Source organism: Rutidosis leptorrhynchoides, chromosome 10 (genome assembly GCF_046630445.1).
Source record: "Rutidosis leptorrhynchoides isolate AG116_Rl617_1_P2 chromosome 10, CSIRO_AGI_Rlap_v1, whole genome shotgun sequence".
Lineage (NCBI taxonomy): Eukaryota > Viridiplantae > Streptophyta > Magnoliopsida > Asterales > Asteraceae > Rutidosis > Rutidosis leptorrhynchoides.
Window position 1 is genome coordinate 245,369,334 of NC_092342.1, and position 18,354 is coordinate 245,387,687.

Below are 18,354 nucleotides of genomic sequence, written 5' to 3' on the forward strand. Positions count from 1 at the left end.
AAAACGTTTTCAGTTTAAAAAGAACTTTATTATTAAAATGTATATAACTTTTATAAATATCTAGAACCACTTTTGACAACTCATTACTTAACTAGTATGATAAAGATAACGATATTTATATTTTATTTTATTAAATATATATAACGATTTAAATTAATATTATATATATTTATACGCGTATTATACGTACATAGTTTTATACTTTTACTATACTTAAACTTTACCTTTACTTTATTTTTACTTTACTTTAACTTTAATAATTCACTTTAATAATTCATACTTTAATAATTCACTTTAATAATTCATACTTTAATAATTCACTTTAATAATTCATACTTTAATAATTCACTTTAATAATTCAAAAATCTATTATAAATAGAATTCAATAGGTTTCATTATTTCATAGAAACTTGAAAATATTTTTCTCTAAACTCTCTCAATCTATTTACATATATATATTTACTCCGTATTATTTCAAGATATTATTAGTATACATAAAATATTACGACGGAGTGCTGTCCGAGTGGTTTCGAAATTGTTTTTCGAGTAGGATAGGATTAAGGAAATTATGGGTTATAGCTATGGAGGTGATTGAGTATGGTTCATGGGTATGCCCGTGAGGTCAATATAGTGTTTATCATTTCCGTTGCGTCTACGTACCTTTCCTGCAATATTGAATCACAATATTGATACGTGAGTACTCATAATTTAACTTTTACATACTAATAGTGTATCCCTGACTAGTGTTCGAGTATTTAGGATTATGCATGCTTGTACTTTTGATATTGCCCTTAGACAGGTTAGGTTGAATCTTGAATTAGTTACACTTGCGGTTGAGATAAGGTATAAGATACGCATGTCCTTGGAAAGCTAGCGAAAAATTAAGAACTTTTCCTTTAGATATCGAATGGTTTCGATGAACGGATTAGAAGTTATAATCAATTGAATTTTCGATATTTTTATTAAAAATGATTATTATTATCGTCGTTTTTATCGTCGTTCTAGTTTTATCTTATTATTATGATTATTATTATCTTTATCAATAAAAGGGATTTATCATTAAAAATTGTTATTTTTTTTACTATTACTATCGTTATTATCGTTAAAGTTATAATTAGTATTATTATTATTATCCAATTATTATTATTATTATTATTATTATTATTATTATTATTATTAGTATTATTATTATTATTATTATTATTATCATTATTAATATATATATCATTATTTAAAAATGGTTATTGTTATTGTTATTATTATTATTACTATATTATCATTAAGATAATTATTAGTATTATCGTTAATAATGTTATAGTAACTATCATTATTAATATTAGTGTAATTAAAACAAATATTTGAAACACCTAATTAAATTGATTACTATTATTATCATTATTATGAACACGATATAAAAGACGATTAAAAGATATTAAACGAAACGATTAGGAAATAATGAGTAAGAGTATCATAATGAAATTAAAATATTATAAGATATTGATTTAGATAAAATTATCGTTCTTATTATTTTTATCATTACTATTATTAAAGTATCGTTAGTATTAAAACTATCATTTTAACAAAAATTATCATTTTAATAGAAATGTCATTGTTACTATAAAATATCATTATTATTATTATTATAAATAGAATTATTATTTTAAAGATAATATTAAAAATTATCGTAAATATTAAAGTTATCATAATTAGAATTATCGTTTTATCATAATGTCATCTTAGTAATTATAAATATTGATATTTTTATAATAATAATTATTATTACAAAATAATACAACTTTTATTTACTATCATTATAGATATTATTTTATCAAATAAATATGTGATACAAATATATTTTACTACGTGTAATAATTTACTTTAATAATAATATCTATCATATTATCTTTATGATATTAAATGAACCCTATAAATTTTATTACTTAATATATATAAAAGTATATTTTATTATATAAATTTAATATATAATTTTATTTATTAATAAATAAATTATATTATTTACTCTAATAAATCTTTTAAAAATATTTAAAAATATAAAACGACGATATTTAAACTATATATTAATCATGTATAGATTTTTAGAAATTATTTTGAGTCAAATTTACTTTTGTTGACTTTTGCATATTAGTCTCGAGCATTAGGATTGTGGTACACTATGACTTGACCTAATTTGTTAGACAAATATTGACCAACACATAAATATATATAATTAATTTAGGTTCGTGAATCCGAGGCCAACCTTGCACTTGTTCAATGACGTTATATGTATTTTTACTACGAAATACAGTATGGTGAGTTTCATTTGCCTTTTTACCCTTTATATTTTTGGGACTGAGAATACATGCGCTTTTATAAATGTTTGACGAAATAGACACAAGTAATTGAAACTACATTCTATGTTTAAATTATCGAAATCGAATATGCCCCTTTTTATTAAAGTCTGGTAATCTAAGAATTAGGGAACATACACCCTAATTGACGCGAATCCTAAAGATAGATCTATTGGGCCTAACAAACCCCATCCAAAGTACCGGATGCTTTAGTACTTCGAAATTTATATCATGTCCGAAGGAGGATCCCGGAATGATAGGGGATATTCTTATATGTATCTAGTTAATGTCGGTTACCAGGTGTTCACCATATGAATGATTATTTTTGTCTCTATGCATGGGACGTATATTTATGAGAACTGGAAATGAAATTCTTGTGGTCTATTAAAATAATGGAAATAAATGATTATGATAAACTAATGAACTCACCAACCTTTTGGTTGACACTTTAAAGCATGTTTATTCTCAGGTGTTAAAGAAATCTTCCGCTGTGCATTTGCTCATTTTAAAGATATTACTTGGAGTCTTTCATAGCATATTTCGAAGAACGTTGCATTCGAGTCATTGAGTTCATCAAAGATTATTATTAAATCAATTTATAGTTGGATAGTGGATATTATGAAATGATATGCATGCCTGTCAATTTTCGATGTAAAGAAAGTTTGTCTTTTAAAAACGAACGCAATGTTTGTAAAATGTATCATATAGAGGTCAAATACCTTGTAATGTAATCAACTATTGTGAATCGTTTATAATGTATATGAACGGGTCCTTTCAGTTGGTATCAGAGCAGTGGTCTTAGCGAACCAGGTCTGCATTAGTGTGTCTAACTGATAAGTCGATAGGATGCATTAGTGAGTCTGGACTTCGACCGTGTCTGCATGTCAAAAGTTTTGCTTATCATTTTGTGTAGAAAATTAACTACTTATCATCCTCAGGAAATTACCTGCTTATCATTTTTAGTCTAAGACACGTCTTGCTGCATTGATTGCATGAATAGTGTATAGACAAAAATTCATATCTTAGCATATCTGCTAAATCATATCTTATCGTATCTGTTACTTTAAACTTTGCCTGACATATCCCGCAAAGTCCTCCGTAATCTACGAAATCTTTTGATATATATATATATATATATATATATATATATATATATATATATATATATATATATATATATTCTATGTAATTAGAATACCATCCGTTAGCCAAAATCATTTCATATCGAAAAAAAAATCCTTTATCCAATCGTATGAAATGGAATTCGTCATCAGTTCAAGTCACTCAGATTCCGAAATGGAATCCCATTCAAGCTCCAAAAGCAGTGTGACCGGAATAGATCAACCAATCAGTCATCACCTATTCTGGATGAATCGGGGATGGGTTCGTAGCCTCCTCAATCATTGGAGACAAGAAGAAGGTGATCCCTTCCATCCACCACATTGCCCTCTTGACGAAGAACCTGAAGCACTTACCGACGAACCTGTCCGAAACACCATTTTCTCGCTCATTTCCAGAGTATCTCGTCACGATTATATATTACATCAAATTTTAGATTTTATTTATCCGCTCGTCCGAACCGACAATCACCCCGGTGTAATAGAAGAAGTCAACGAGCTTCGCGCTCGGGTAGTGGCTTTGGAGAATATGGTGCAGAGATTACAAACACCAGCAGCATCAGCAGCATAACCAGTACCACCATCATCAACGCCAACAGTACCATTACCACCTCCAACCAAAACCGCGTCGTAAACCTCAACTTCACAATCTGTCCCACGAGCATCAACGTCATACGCACCATAGATACCAAGGAGTACCAACAACAATAACTAACGAAGTATTAATTCATAACTTCATTGGAGAAACCATCTGCGGCGATTATGTAATCTCTAAAGTCTTAGAGATTATCTAATCTAGCCCTAACCATAAATCAGTTAAGCGAACCAAAATGATAGAAGGAAGAGTAGAAACCCTGACAAAAATGGTGTGTGATTAACAAGCTAAACTTGCTTTACCAACAGCATCAACAGTACCGTCAGCGTTACCAGCATCGTCAGTACAGTCAACATCCGAATCAACAACACAGATAACATCACAAACTCCGTCAGTTCAAGAATCATTGTGGACATCATTATGAATCAATAACGTGTATATTGTATCAACGAGTTATGAAGAATTAGCTCATTCCCTCTGAAGAAATTATATGTATATTATATATATATTGAAATAAATCTTTCCGTGCTAAGCTATTGTGTGTGAATCTTAACTACAAGGTTAATTCATATTACAAATATGCAATAATGTACGTCCTTTGGCCGCAACTTAACCAGCGTTAACTACAATCTCTGTCGCAATTCAACAAATTCCAATTCATAATAAATCAAGTATATATTTGATTTTACACTTTCATCATCGATGTACCCGAAACTTTTCAGATAACATCATTCGTAATTTGCGAAATTCACAAGAATTCAACGAACCGAACATCATACATCAACAAATAACGAAGTATTGATTCATAATTTCAATGTCATTAAAGAAATACTGCGTAAAAGTTATGTACTTTTTAAAGCCTTTAGGGATTATTCAATTCTAGTTTCAACCGTAAATCAAATGAGTTTAATTTAACATTAACTCATTAAATCTATGTTACATCTGAAGAAAATATACATATATATATTTTCATAAAGACTGTAATAAAATTCTTTTGTACAAAATATTAATTGTGAATTTTTTTTTAACGGGTAGGTAATACCCGAGAGATATATAAATTCACAATTAATATGTTACATTCTTCGAATCTGATTCAGCAAATCATCCATTATACTCCCTACTTTCACAACAATATACATTCTTTTATAGAAATCAAAACAACCATACTCATTCAAAATTTAATTACATATTCTGATTTTGAAATCTCAAAATTTAACTTGAGATATGACCAAAATCATCACTCATAGATCCTTACATCTTTCACAAGCTATATTTTGACTTTAAAACTATATTAGAACATCAAATGTATGTTAACGATTACAATCTGTGTTCAAACCCTTCGAAAATTTCTGAAGACACTTCGAATGATGAGCAATCGAGATAATGATCCAACCACATGTTACCCACAGTTATGTACCCAAAAAACTCTTGAAACCAAAATAAAAGTTTAAACAACGTATCCGCGTCAGATTCTTTGGCATTTATTAGCAAAAATAACTTTGCGACTCCTATTCAAAGTAGCCAGTTTTGTCACAGCTCCAGCAAGTCAACTTCGACTTTTCAGTCAGACTAACTTTATTATAACCTTGAGATATACACCATCGTTACCAGGGAACCTTTTACATTCCACCACATTATTAGCAGATGTACCAACAACTTCATTACCTTTTGACTTTAGCCTCTCCAAAAAGTCATTATAATTATTTATTGAAACCCCATCATTTACTCATTCGCATCTTGTAATGAGAATTGCCATACGAATCATTGGGAATTAGCAATCAGTATTTTGAAATCTCGCAGCATGTCTACGCCAACAGTTATATGTGTATATATAACGTCTATCTTCTGGACTTAATTTGAATGTGAAGTTTCTGAAAAACACTCCGAACTACGAATTGGTTCTCCGAAAAAAAATGCTGATGAAGCAGCAAAAACTATAAACGACTTTAAACGGTAAAAGATGGATGATAATGATGAAGTGTGCTGGCAAAGTGCAGAAAAAAAGAAGTTTTGGAACTGGAAAACGGATTGAGCAAAGTAGGAAGGAGGCTGTGGACAAATTACAAAGACTGAACCTGACTTCAAAGGATCCAAATGATTCAGTACCTGCTGAAGTCATTAACGAATACCTTGCTCCTGACTCTAAACCCCTGCGGACAATATTCTTCATCATCCTCTGATATTAGAAATTCTAAAATATCATCATATCTTTCATTATAAATATCCTCCATATTTCTGAAGATATTTTCTTAATTTTTCTTATTTGAAATCATTTATCTCTTCGCGCTATCTGTATTACATCATAAAAAAAACTATTTTAGTTTCTAAATTCTGAAACATTCAAGTTTAAAATAGGAATATTTTGAAGTAGTGTTGGGAACTGAAGCATGAATTAGTATAATATAATGACACTTGATCAATGTGATTATATTGCAGTAAGTCATGCTGAGTTTCTAAATGGAACGTGATGAGTCACAGATCATAACATCATCATGTGCCATGTTATACGACTCTTGTATTCTATTTAACCTCTAAAATATCAAGAAAATATTTCTTGATGATTCGGCCTTTTCCAAGGTATTCTAGTAATTTGACAAGTCAAGATCGTGCCATCACAATTTCCTTCCTAGAACATTAACAATGTTCATTCTGAAATTCATATCTGTGAATTCTGGACCATTACAAGCGGTGCTTAATCGCAAGAAGAAGAAACAAAAGGACAAAACTCCGAAATAGAAATTGGGGTATAAATTGTAGCAAATAAAAGAGAGCATTAACTGTGAATGATAATGATTATAGAAGACAGAAGCAGAGACTTTGAAATATAAGGGAACATATAAAGCCCAACGACAAACCAGAAATTATAAACCATATATATCGATGCATATAGCAATATAAAGACACGGGAGAACTAGAAACACTATAAACCCAATAGTATAGTAGAAGTAAATAGATTCTTCTGGCGGTAGATGAAAAAGAAGAATGACCGATATGAAAGTTAGAAGTATATCGAGAATCAGAACTGGATGGAGCATATTAATGAATACTTTAAAATATGAGTTGAGGGGGAAAGAATAGAAGGTGATGAAACATGACTAGGAACTTAGAAATCAACAGATTTAACTCACATAATGGCTGAATAAGTGAATCAAACCCTCTAGTGAATAGGTTAAGTTTTTTTTTTGATTAATTTAGTCAAACCACAACTAAATCAAGTGTGATTAGATCAACACCTAGAGCTATTATTCACCACCTGGGTGATTTGGACTGAGAGAGAATCGGAGGAGCTCACTAGATCTGAGTGTGTGTAACAAATGAGAGGCTTAACCTAAAATGAAGAACATAAGACTTTATATACCCCTGCTGTTGACTCACCCATACGATTCATTCATCACATGTACGAGTTGGCTTCATCAGCCATACGGGTGATCACTCACTCGTGTCTTCTCATTTAGGTTGTAATTGTGACTTAGCTCAGTATCAACCGTGCGTATGAGCCTGTCAGCCGTACTAGTGAGGCTTCACTCGTACGTCTAACTAAGTCTAACATAGTCAAATATCTAAATCTCGTTCCTGCAGTTCCTGTAACCACATACAAACACGGATAGGAGAATAACAAGCAATCATGGTGGCCTGTAAATTGTTGTACCTGCAATGGACGTGGGTAGATGTCTAGGGACTTGCATAAAATGCATCAACAGAAGGTGTGAGTTGTAAGGAAACGAAGGAGGTGAATTTATAAGAAAATCTCTGACAGAACAATTAAAATGGACGATTGCATTTAAAGCGGATCCTAATTCCCTTGATTACCAGAGAGTCAAATCTTATTAAGAAGATTTTCTTCAAATCCCTTGAAATCTGGGAATCAATCATATCTACGTCAAATGATAAGATGAATCTACACTTACTCATTTCACTCTTCTATGTTAGCTTCATTCGTACTCTTCATATAAATGGATTGTTTATCCAAATTATTCGCTGAGGATAAAACTCTAATTTTCAGCTCGTATGCATCATGAAAACATACTTATTATCATTCACGACCTTTCCACTCAAATTTCGGGACGAAATTTCTTTAACGGGTAGGTACTGTGACAACCCGGAAATTTCCAACCAAATTTAAACTTTAATCTTTATATGTTTCCGACACGATAAGCAATATTTGTTAAGTTAAATTTCAAGAATTTTAAACTATGTTCATACATTCATTCAACCTTGACCAAGTTCCAACGATTCATGAACCATTAAACGAATATGATTATATATGTATATGTGTATATATATTATAACTTAAAACGTAAACAAAATATTAGATTAAATACTTTATATGATTGTATCTGTTTCAAAATGTTTATCAATGGAATTAGAAGTTAAGATCAAATGAATGAATTATCAGATATATTGAATTATGATTACAAGTCTCTGTTGAAAGGCCCACGTTGATTTGAGAAATCTTTCCATTTTAACAATATTCGGAAAATGGTAAAGTGATTTATAAATAAGAATAAATTGTCAATCATTGAGAACTAGACAAAGGATAGTGGAAGATTGAATCTCATAAAGACTCGATTGATCTATTTAGTTTCAAACGTACAAAAACGTTTTTAGTTTAAAAAGAACTTTATTATTAAAACGTATATAACTTTTATAAATATCTAGAACCACTTTTGACAATTCATTACTTAACTAGTATGATAAAGATAACGATATTTATATTTTATTTTATTAAATATATATAATGATTTAAATTAATATTATATATATTTATACGCGTATTATACGTACATAGTTTTATACTTTTACTATACTTAAACTTTACCTTTACTTTATTTTTACTTTACTTTAACTTTAATAATTCACTTTAATAATTCATACTTTAATAATTCACTTTAATAATTCATACTTTAATAATTCACTTTAATAATTCATACTTTAATAATTCACTTTAATAATTCATACTTTAATAATTCACTTTAATAATTCAAAAATCTATTATAAATAGAATTCAATAGGTTTCATTATTTCATAGAAACTTGAAAATATTTTTCTCTAAACTCTCTCAATCTATTTACATATATATATTTACTCCGTATTATTTCAAGATATTATTAGTATACATAAAATATTACGATGGAGTGCTGTCCGAGTGGTTTCGAAATTGTTTTTCGAGTAGGATAGGATTAAGGAAATTATGGGTTATAGCTATGGAGGTGATTGAGTATGGTTCATGGGTATGCTCGTGAGGTCAATATAGTGTTTATCATTTCTGTTGCGTCTACGTACCTTTCCTGCAATATTGAATCACATTATTGATACGTGAGTACTCATAATTTAACTTTTACATACTAATAGTGTATCCCTGACTAGTGTTCGAGTATTTAGGATTATGCATGCTTGTACTTTTGATATTGCCCTTAGACAGGTTAGGTTGAATCTTGAATTAGTTACACTTGCGGTTGAGATAAGGTATAAGATATGCATGTCCTTGGAAAGCTAGCGAAAAATTAAGAACTTTTCCTTTAGATATCGAATGGTTTCGATGAACGGATTAGAAGTTATAATCAATTGAATTTTTGATATTTTTATTAAAAATGATTATTATTATCGTCGTTTTTATCGTCGTTCTAGTTTTATCTTATTATTATGATTATTATTATCTTTATCAATAAAAGGGATTTATCATTAAAAATTGTTATTTTTTTTACTATTACTATCGTTATTATCGTTAAAGTTATAATTAGTATTATTATTATTATCCAATTATTATTATTATTATTATTATTATTATTATTATTATTATTATTATTATTATTAGTATTACTATTATTATTATTATTATTATCATTATTAATATATATATATATCATTATTTAAAAATGGTTATTGTTATTGTTATTATTATTATTACTATATTATCATTAAGATAATTATTAGTATTATCGTTAATAATGTTATAGTAACTATCATTATTAATATTAGTGTAATTAAAACAAATATTTGTAACACCTAATTAAATTGATTACTATTATTATCATTATTATGAACACGATATAAAAGACGATTAAAAGCTATTAAACGAAACGATTAGGAAATAATGAGTAAGAGTATCATGATGAAATTAAAATATTATAAGATATTGATTTAGATAAAATTATCGTTCTTATTATTTTTATCATTACTATTATTATTAAAAGTATCGTTAGTATTAAAACTATCATTTTAACAAAAATTATCATTTTAATAGAAATGTCATTGTTACTATAAAATATCATTATTATTATTATTATTATAAATAGAATTATTATTTTAAAGATAATATTAAAAATTATCGTAAATATTAAAGTTATCATAATTAGAATTATCGTTTTATTATAATGTCATCTTAGTAATTATAAATAATGATATTTTTATAATAATAATTATTATTACAAAATAATACAACTTTTATTTACTATCATTATAGATATTATTTTATCAAATAAATATGTGATACAAACATATTTACTACGTGTAATAATTTACTTTAGTAATACCTATCATATTATCTTTATGATATTAAATGAACCCTATAAATTTTATTACTTAATATATATAAAAGTATATTTTATTATATAAATTTAATATACAATTTTATTTATTAATAAATAAATTATATTATTTACTGTAATAAATCTTTTAAAAATATTTAAAAATATAGAACGACGATATTTAAACTATATATTAATCATGTATAGATTTTTGGAAATTATTTTGAGTCAAATTTACTTTTGTTGACTTTTGCAAATTAGTCTCGAGCATTAGGATTGTGGTACACTATGACTTGACCTAATTTGTTAGACAAATATTGACCAACACATAAATATATATAATTAATTTAGGTTCTTGAATCCGAGGCCAACCTTGCACTTGTTCAATGACGTTATATGTATTTTTACTACAAAATACAGTATGGTGAGTTTCATTTGCCTTTTTACCCTTTATATTTTTGGGACTGAGAATACATGCGCTTTTATAAATGTCTGACGAAATAGACACAAGTAATTGAAACTACATTCTATGGTTGAATTATCGAAATCGAATATGCCCCTTTTTATTAAAGTCTGGTAATCTAAGAATTAGGGAACAGACACCCTAATTGACGCGAATCCTAAAGATAGATCTATTGGGCCTAACAAACCCCATCCAAAGTACCGGATGCTTTAGGACTTCGAAATTTATATCATGTCCGAAGGATGATCCCGGAATGATAGGGGATATTATATGTATCTAGTTAATGTCGGTTACCAGGTGTTCACCATATGAATGATTATTTTTGTCTCTATGCATGGGACGTATATTTATGAGAACTGGAAATGAAATTCTTGTGGTCTATTAAAATAATGGAAATGGAAATAAATGATTATGATAAACTAATGAACTCACCAACCTTTTGGTTGACACTTTAAAGCATGTTTATTCTCAGGTGTTAAAGAAATCTTCCGCTGTGCATTTGCTCATTTTAAAGATATTACTTGGAGTCTTTCATAGCATATTTCGAAGAACGTTGCATTCGAGTCATTGAGTTCATCAAAGATTATTATTAAATCAATTTATAGTTGGATAGTGGATATTATGAAATGATATGCATGCCTGTCAATTTTTGATGTAAAGAAAGTTTGTCTTTCAAAAACGAACGCAATGTTTGTAAAATGTATCATATAGAGGTCAAATACCTCGCAATGTAATCAACTATTGTGAATCGTTTATAATGTATATGAACGGGTCCTTTCAGGATGTTGATTGTTTAATATGCATTTTAGGTGTTTGATGAAATGTTCAGCTTACGAGTTTCTTAGTCGGACTCTGTGCTTCCACGGGTCATTAAACTAAATAACTTTACTATTTACGTTCACTTAATACCTAAAACATATTATTAAGCTATTTCGTGTAAACAAACCCGTGGTTCCACGGGTCATTTCACTAGTTATTTTATTATGACTTTAAAGTATTATACGAGTGTATAATACAAAGTATATAATAACTTTTATGATGTAATTACCCATCTTCTATTAGGAGAATTAATTCTCGCAACCTGATTGGTTCACGTGGCAGCTCCCCTCACATAAGTTTACTGTTCACGCTGTTTTTTTTTTTTTCCCCCAATAAGTATCAAGTGCTCACCTATTGCACCACTTCTACCATTTTAGGATTTTTTTTAAAAAAAAAAGAAAAAGAAAAAAAATGGCTGTTAACAGGTTAGTGTGAGGGGTTGTACATACGTACCATCCTCCATACCCATGTCCATACGATTGCAATTGACTATATCTTCATCAACAATTCCCCCTCACTCTTTCTCTTTCTCATACTCTGATTTCACCTTTCTCCTTCTTTTTTTTTTTTTTTGAAAGGCAACTCACACACCCACCTAAATCTAACTCGAATATATACATCACGAATTGTCCTAAGCAGGACTCGAACCCTCAACCTCAAGGTTGTAAGGGTGACCTCGATACCATCAAGCCATTGGCTCTTTGGTACCTTTCTCCTTCTTTCTCAATTGTTAGGGTTTTTCATTAATTTTTAATCATATCCTTTTCTTTTCAGGTTGTGATTTTGGTGTACAGATAACGGTTTCAGGCGATGCTCAAACGACCGCCATCACTTCTTCGTAATTAGCTTTTATTGTTGATTCTATGAGTATTTATTATTTGATTTTTTACTTCAATTGCTTTCTATTCGCCTTAATTTTTTTAGGGTTTGAAGCGATAAAACTGAAATTGGTCATTTATAAGTTTGCGTTGTTGAATCTGTGAAGTGGTGTAGGAATGTTATTGTTTTTTTAGAACTACTTAAGTTTTGTTATTTAGTTTATATATTTAGGGAGTTTTTTTGTTGTTGCAGTTGTACTGTTTCTACTGGTACTTCAATTTTTGGGTTGATCAAGTTTAACTTCTGCTTTTTCTATGTCATATATGTATTGTCTTTTTAAGTTTCGAGTTAACTTACATGTTTGAGTTGGTTCAACTTTTTGTGTTTTCCACTTTGATTTTTGTTGTTGTTTGCAGTTGCTGATGGAGGCTGTAGCTCTTAGTCTGGCGACTGCTTGTAGGTGTGAGTTGGTCTTTTATGTAAGATACTCCACTGAGTGACTTTTAAAATGCAAGTATTTTTCATGGTTATTACTATAAATTATCAATAGACTGTTATGATGTAACTTTTTGTATGTATTCTTCAGGAATATACTGAATATCACGGTCTTCTAAAGTCCAATATTGCAAGAGCTTGGTTAATATCTTCTCTTCTCAACGTGATACTACAAAGGTAGAACTTTTTTTTTTGGGTTTTGTTATCTTTCGATTGTAATTATTATTCAAATAATCAAAGATTATTAGAAGTGAGATCATTATAATCTTGCATTTAGCGAATGAAACAATCAATTTGACTAACTTTAAGTCTCATTTGTTGTAAGACCCTAATATTTATTGTACGTAGTGTATTAATGATGTACGTTTAGTGGGCAAAGCGTGGAGTGAAGTTAAAAGCTCAGATCTTTTTCTATTTTAAGTTTAATGAGGGGCATTTTGGTCATTTCACTTGAGGCCGGATCTGTGGACTTATCAGCTGGTTTGGATCCATTGTTGGATCATTTTCACATCCACAAACACACTTTCAACTATCTAGAGAGAGGGAGATTTCTAGAGAGAGATTTGGGGTTTTGGAGAAGAAGAAGCTTGGTTTGATTAAAAGCTCAAGTGTTAAAGTTGTTCACCTCGTTCCTAGCTACGTTTTGGTTATTGTGGTAAGTTCTAACTCCAAATTTCATTGTTTGATTTTGATATTCAAGTTAGGGTTTGAACTTGATTTGTAGAGAAACCCAGTTAAACTCTTGAAGTGATTTTATTGATGCTTGTAATCGGGTTTATTATTGTTGTCGGTGAGTTTTGGGTTGGTATGGCCATGATTAGAAGTTGTAATTGGGTTTAATCACTAGATTTAGTGATTATGGAAGTGTTGGAACCCTTTTAAGGTGTTTGAAAGACTAATTTTGAAATAAGTCAAAATTAGGGTTTATAGGGTGATTTTTAGAATTATAAGTGTTTTACACTTATGATTGGGTTAAAATGGCATATTAGGACCATTGACACTAGTGTTAGTGATTATTGGTTAGTTTGGACGCGTTTTGTGTTTGTAAGTGCAATTGGTCGAATTTGCACTAAGTGTCGAATTGAGTTGGTTTGTAAATCTACTCTAAGTGTGTTGTTGTATTTGTGATAATGGAATAGGTACATTCCATCGGAGAGTTGCGAATTGTTCGGTAGCATTCATCAAGACGACAAGGTGAGTGTTAATATCCTATGTGCATATGTATGTGTAGGATGGGTGCGGGTCGGGTGAAGTGGATCTCGGTTATAGAGCTCGCTTCACATATAGGTGGTTTTGATGGACTTGTGTAATAGGTCCAATTGGCACGGTTGTACGTTTTGGTTGACCACCTTTGGTGAAGTACACATTTTGGGTGTACGTTATCACACGTGGTTGTGATGTGGATGATATAAACCCCAATGGCAAAGGGTTTTGATGTTGAGAAGTGAGTCACGTGTGGATGAGGATTCACGATGACGCGTGTAGTTTCGGTCATCTTATTAAATTGTGTAAGTGAATCTCGTGTAGTTCGGATTCACGATGGCGTATGTAGTTCGGTCATCTTATTGAGGTAGTGATCTCGTGTGTTTGCGGATTCACTAAGGCTCGTGTAGTTCGGCCAACCTCGATGTTGTGTTGTTGAAGATAGTAGTCTCGTGTGTATGCAGATTTACTAAGGCTCGTGTAGTTCAGCCAATCTTCATTGTGGTATTTGGTTTTCGGTATTGGGTTAAGGGGTTAACCTTGGACGTTTATATATTATTATATATATTGTTGTATTGTTGCTATGTAGCTAACCCTCCGGGTGTAGCTCATTGGCGTTGTTCACATTGTCATTGGTGAACTTATGTTTATTGATGTATCCTTAACTTGTTGCTTAGTGATCGTAAGGTATGCTTAGACTAGCTTGCCTTTACACTTGGATGCTCCGGTATGCGGTATTTGATTATTTGTGTGGCGTGTCCATTTTATGCATATATATGTATGTAGTATATTTTCACTCACTAAGCGTTAGCTTACCCTCTCGTTATTTACATTTTTTTTATAGATTTGCTTGGAGACGGTGGCTCGGGTAAGCGTGGGGGCTAGTGGACTTGCATAGTTGCTTTAGAAGATCTTACTTTTGGATAGATTAGGATTGGGTAGCGTATCCCCAATCGCCATGCTCTTTATTTTTGTGTTAAAAATCATGTGGTTGAAAACTTGTATTTTGTACGAAAGTCGTAAAACGGCCGAAGTGGGCCCGGTCTCGTAAAGCTCATTTTATTATTGGAACGTGTTAGTTTTAACTAATATTAAATGTTATGAAAAGCGTTTGGTCTAAAAGTGTCGGGAAGCAAGAGATCTTTTACGAAAATTGGAAAAAGTAGACAGCGGGCTGCCAGGCCCTGTGCACGCCGCGCACAGGTGGGGCTGCACGCCGTGCACCCCATCTAGTCAGCCCTGTTTAATTTTTTTTTATGCTGCGTTTTTGGTTGGTTAACGGGTTGTGTTGTTACATTTGTGTGTATTGACATGTACAAAGGGTGATCGATTTTTGTCTGCAGCCAAGACTAATCATCAAGCTTGCTATACTTCGACGAGGTCTGATGGGGTCGGGAATAGCGACAACTCTAATTTTAAATGGCTACGAAGTTCTTCTGAAAGAGGTGAATCAAAAGTTTTTACAGAGTAGATTAGGAAGAATGAAAGATATGAGTTTTTGCTTTCTTATTATATGGTTAATTCTTTGTTAATCAGTGACCCATTTCCCTATAAACTAAGGAATCTTTTTACCCAAAATGACCCAACCCATTTGACCCGTATATATTTTTGAAACTAAACTGAGTTTTGTTGATGCTATTGTTAATGAGTCTACCTTGATCCTGTTGCAGGACCGGCCTTGCGTTGAATCTGCTATAAGACATGATCTCCTTAGGTGTGATTCGTGCAAGGAGGTTATTGTGATCGTGTGCTGCAATTGAAACTGATCTCAAACGAGTAAGTGTTATCAATGTTTTAAAAAACGGAATAGTGCCTCGAGGCGTTTTCCCTTTGTAAGGCGAGGCGTACGCCTCGAGGCGAACTGAGGCGTATGTTGGAGCCGGAGTTAAAAAATACTGTACATAAATATATAAAGTCATAAATAAATATATTTTCATAATATATAAATAACAGGGACTGTTATTGTCATTTTACAAAGGTTCAAGAGCGATTATCGTATACTTTTTGTATATTCCTTTGATTTTTGTAGTAGTTGTTGTGTGTATTCTTCATCTACAAGGGTTTGAAAAACGACTACTAGAGGTCATGCCGGTGGTGGAAGAGGTTAGCAACAATGGTGAGACCCTGTTATTTTAAAATTTTTATTTGTGTTATTGTTATTATTATTTTAATTCAATAGTAGACTAACAAATGTTTGCTTCAAATAATGAAGCAGGATGAGCAAATCCAATATTTTTTGTTCCAATTTCCTCAGACCCTTCAAGTTCAATGCGACTAAAGGTACAAGTGTTGTAGTATACATACAGTCATTTTGTGTGATTTTTTTTCCAGTTATATTTGGATGAAATTTAATAATTGTTATGACTATGTTGCACATTTAAATGGTTCTATAGGTATTTCATAAATGCACACAAGGTGTTCGTTGAAATGAGCTATATGAATTTGTCCATTAATTGTTAGTAAGTTTATTTTGAAAGTATGGTTATCTAAATAACTATTTGTATCTTTGTTTTATTATCAGTTTTGAACTTAAATTTAGTGACTTTAAAGTATGCTTTGTTTCAACCTTGGAGATGGTGCTTTGCTATTTTTGAAATTGCTTATCAGTTGCAGGTATATTTCTTATAGGTTATTCGATCATTGAAGTATATTTCTTCTATTTTGGTTCATGACTATAGTGTTTTTTTTGTGTTTTTTCTACTTATGTGGTGGTTTTGGCTACGGAACTTCTAAGTTAGTATGAGAAGTGGGTAACAACAAAAACTTATCCAATGATCAGCAACAATATCAGGTTTGTTTTGATTTACTTTTTTAATTTTTAATGTTTGTTTGCCAAAGTTCTCTATTTTGCAATAATATGTCTGTTATGTACATTTTTAATTTAGTTTCTTATATGTCAACATGATAATCCTATATATAAAAACATTATAGACTGTAAAATGATAATATCTATAAACATGTAACATTGTATGCATCTGTTTACAACAATTTAATAAATATATAACAATTTAATTAAGTTTTTGTTGGGTTCTTTTTTGGTATATATAAAGTAATTGGGTATTTTTGAAACAGTAAGAATGTCAATATATTCAGGTTAGATTTTTTTCATTATGTTGATGGTGGCATGGTGAATAAACCTCGAGTTAGTTACATTCATTTGCAATTTTCTAATTTTTTTTTGTTATTTTTATTTAACTCTGTTTGCAATTTGATATGTTATGTGGAATACTGATGCAATTTGATATTTTTGTTATCATAGTTCGTTATAAAAGTCCACACACATATATATATATATATATATATATATATATATATATATATATATATATATATGTGTGTGTGTGTGTGTGTGTGTGTGTGTGTGTGTGTGTGTGTGTGTGTAACACCCCGCCAAATTTCCATCTGACGGCGCGTTAATCCAGGTCCCACAGTTAACAGTTACGCCCTCTACATGAGACGTTTAAATCAATCGCATTTAATTTTATTAAAAGTTGACTTTCAAAAATATAAGTCAATAATCCCAAAATAGAAACACTGTTGTGATCGTAACCACAAGCCGACAGTATTTAAACAGTATTAAAAGTTTTAAATGCGAAAGTAAATAATGTTCAATAAAACAAATGCTGACTCCACGGCCAGACATGCAGCAAACACAGCGGAAGCCTACCTCTTAAGGACCTGAGAATAAAAACATGCAAAAACAGGTCAACAATAATGTTGGTGAATCTACAGGTTTAAAGTAATGTAGCAGTATCTGAAAAACAGTTATCAGAAAAATAGTTTAGTTTCCTAGACCACGAGATTTTAATGTTTGCATAATCTGAGCACCTGAATACTAGCAATGACCAGAGTATAGTAGCCACTATACCCGCCTTTACCTCCTAAAATGTTATACACTTGTTCGAGTGTATCTAATGTTCAAAATAAATGCGCCACAGTTTTTATAGCGGGTGAGGTTGTCAACCTA

At 30.6% G+C, this 18,354-nt stretch overlaps 1 long non-coding RNA gene across 1 annotated transcript; it reads left to right on the plus strand.

The window, feature by feature from the left end:
- Positions 1 to 16,589: 16,589 nt before the first annotated feature.
- LOC139871971 (uncharacterized) lies at positions 16,590 to 17,001 on the plus strand. The gene is made up of 3 exons (XR_011766822.1): positions 16,590 to 16,667; positions 16,781 to 16,846; positions 16,961 to 17,001. It is a non-coding gene; the product is annotated as an uncharacterized lncRNA (long non-coding RNA).
- Positions 17,002 to 18,354: the final 1,353 nt, after the last annotated feature.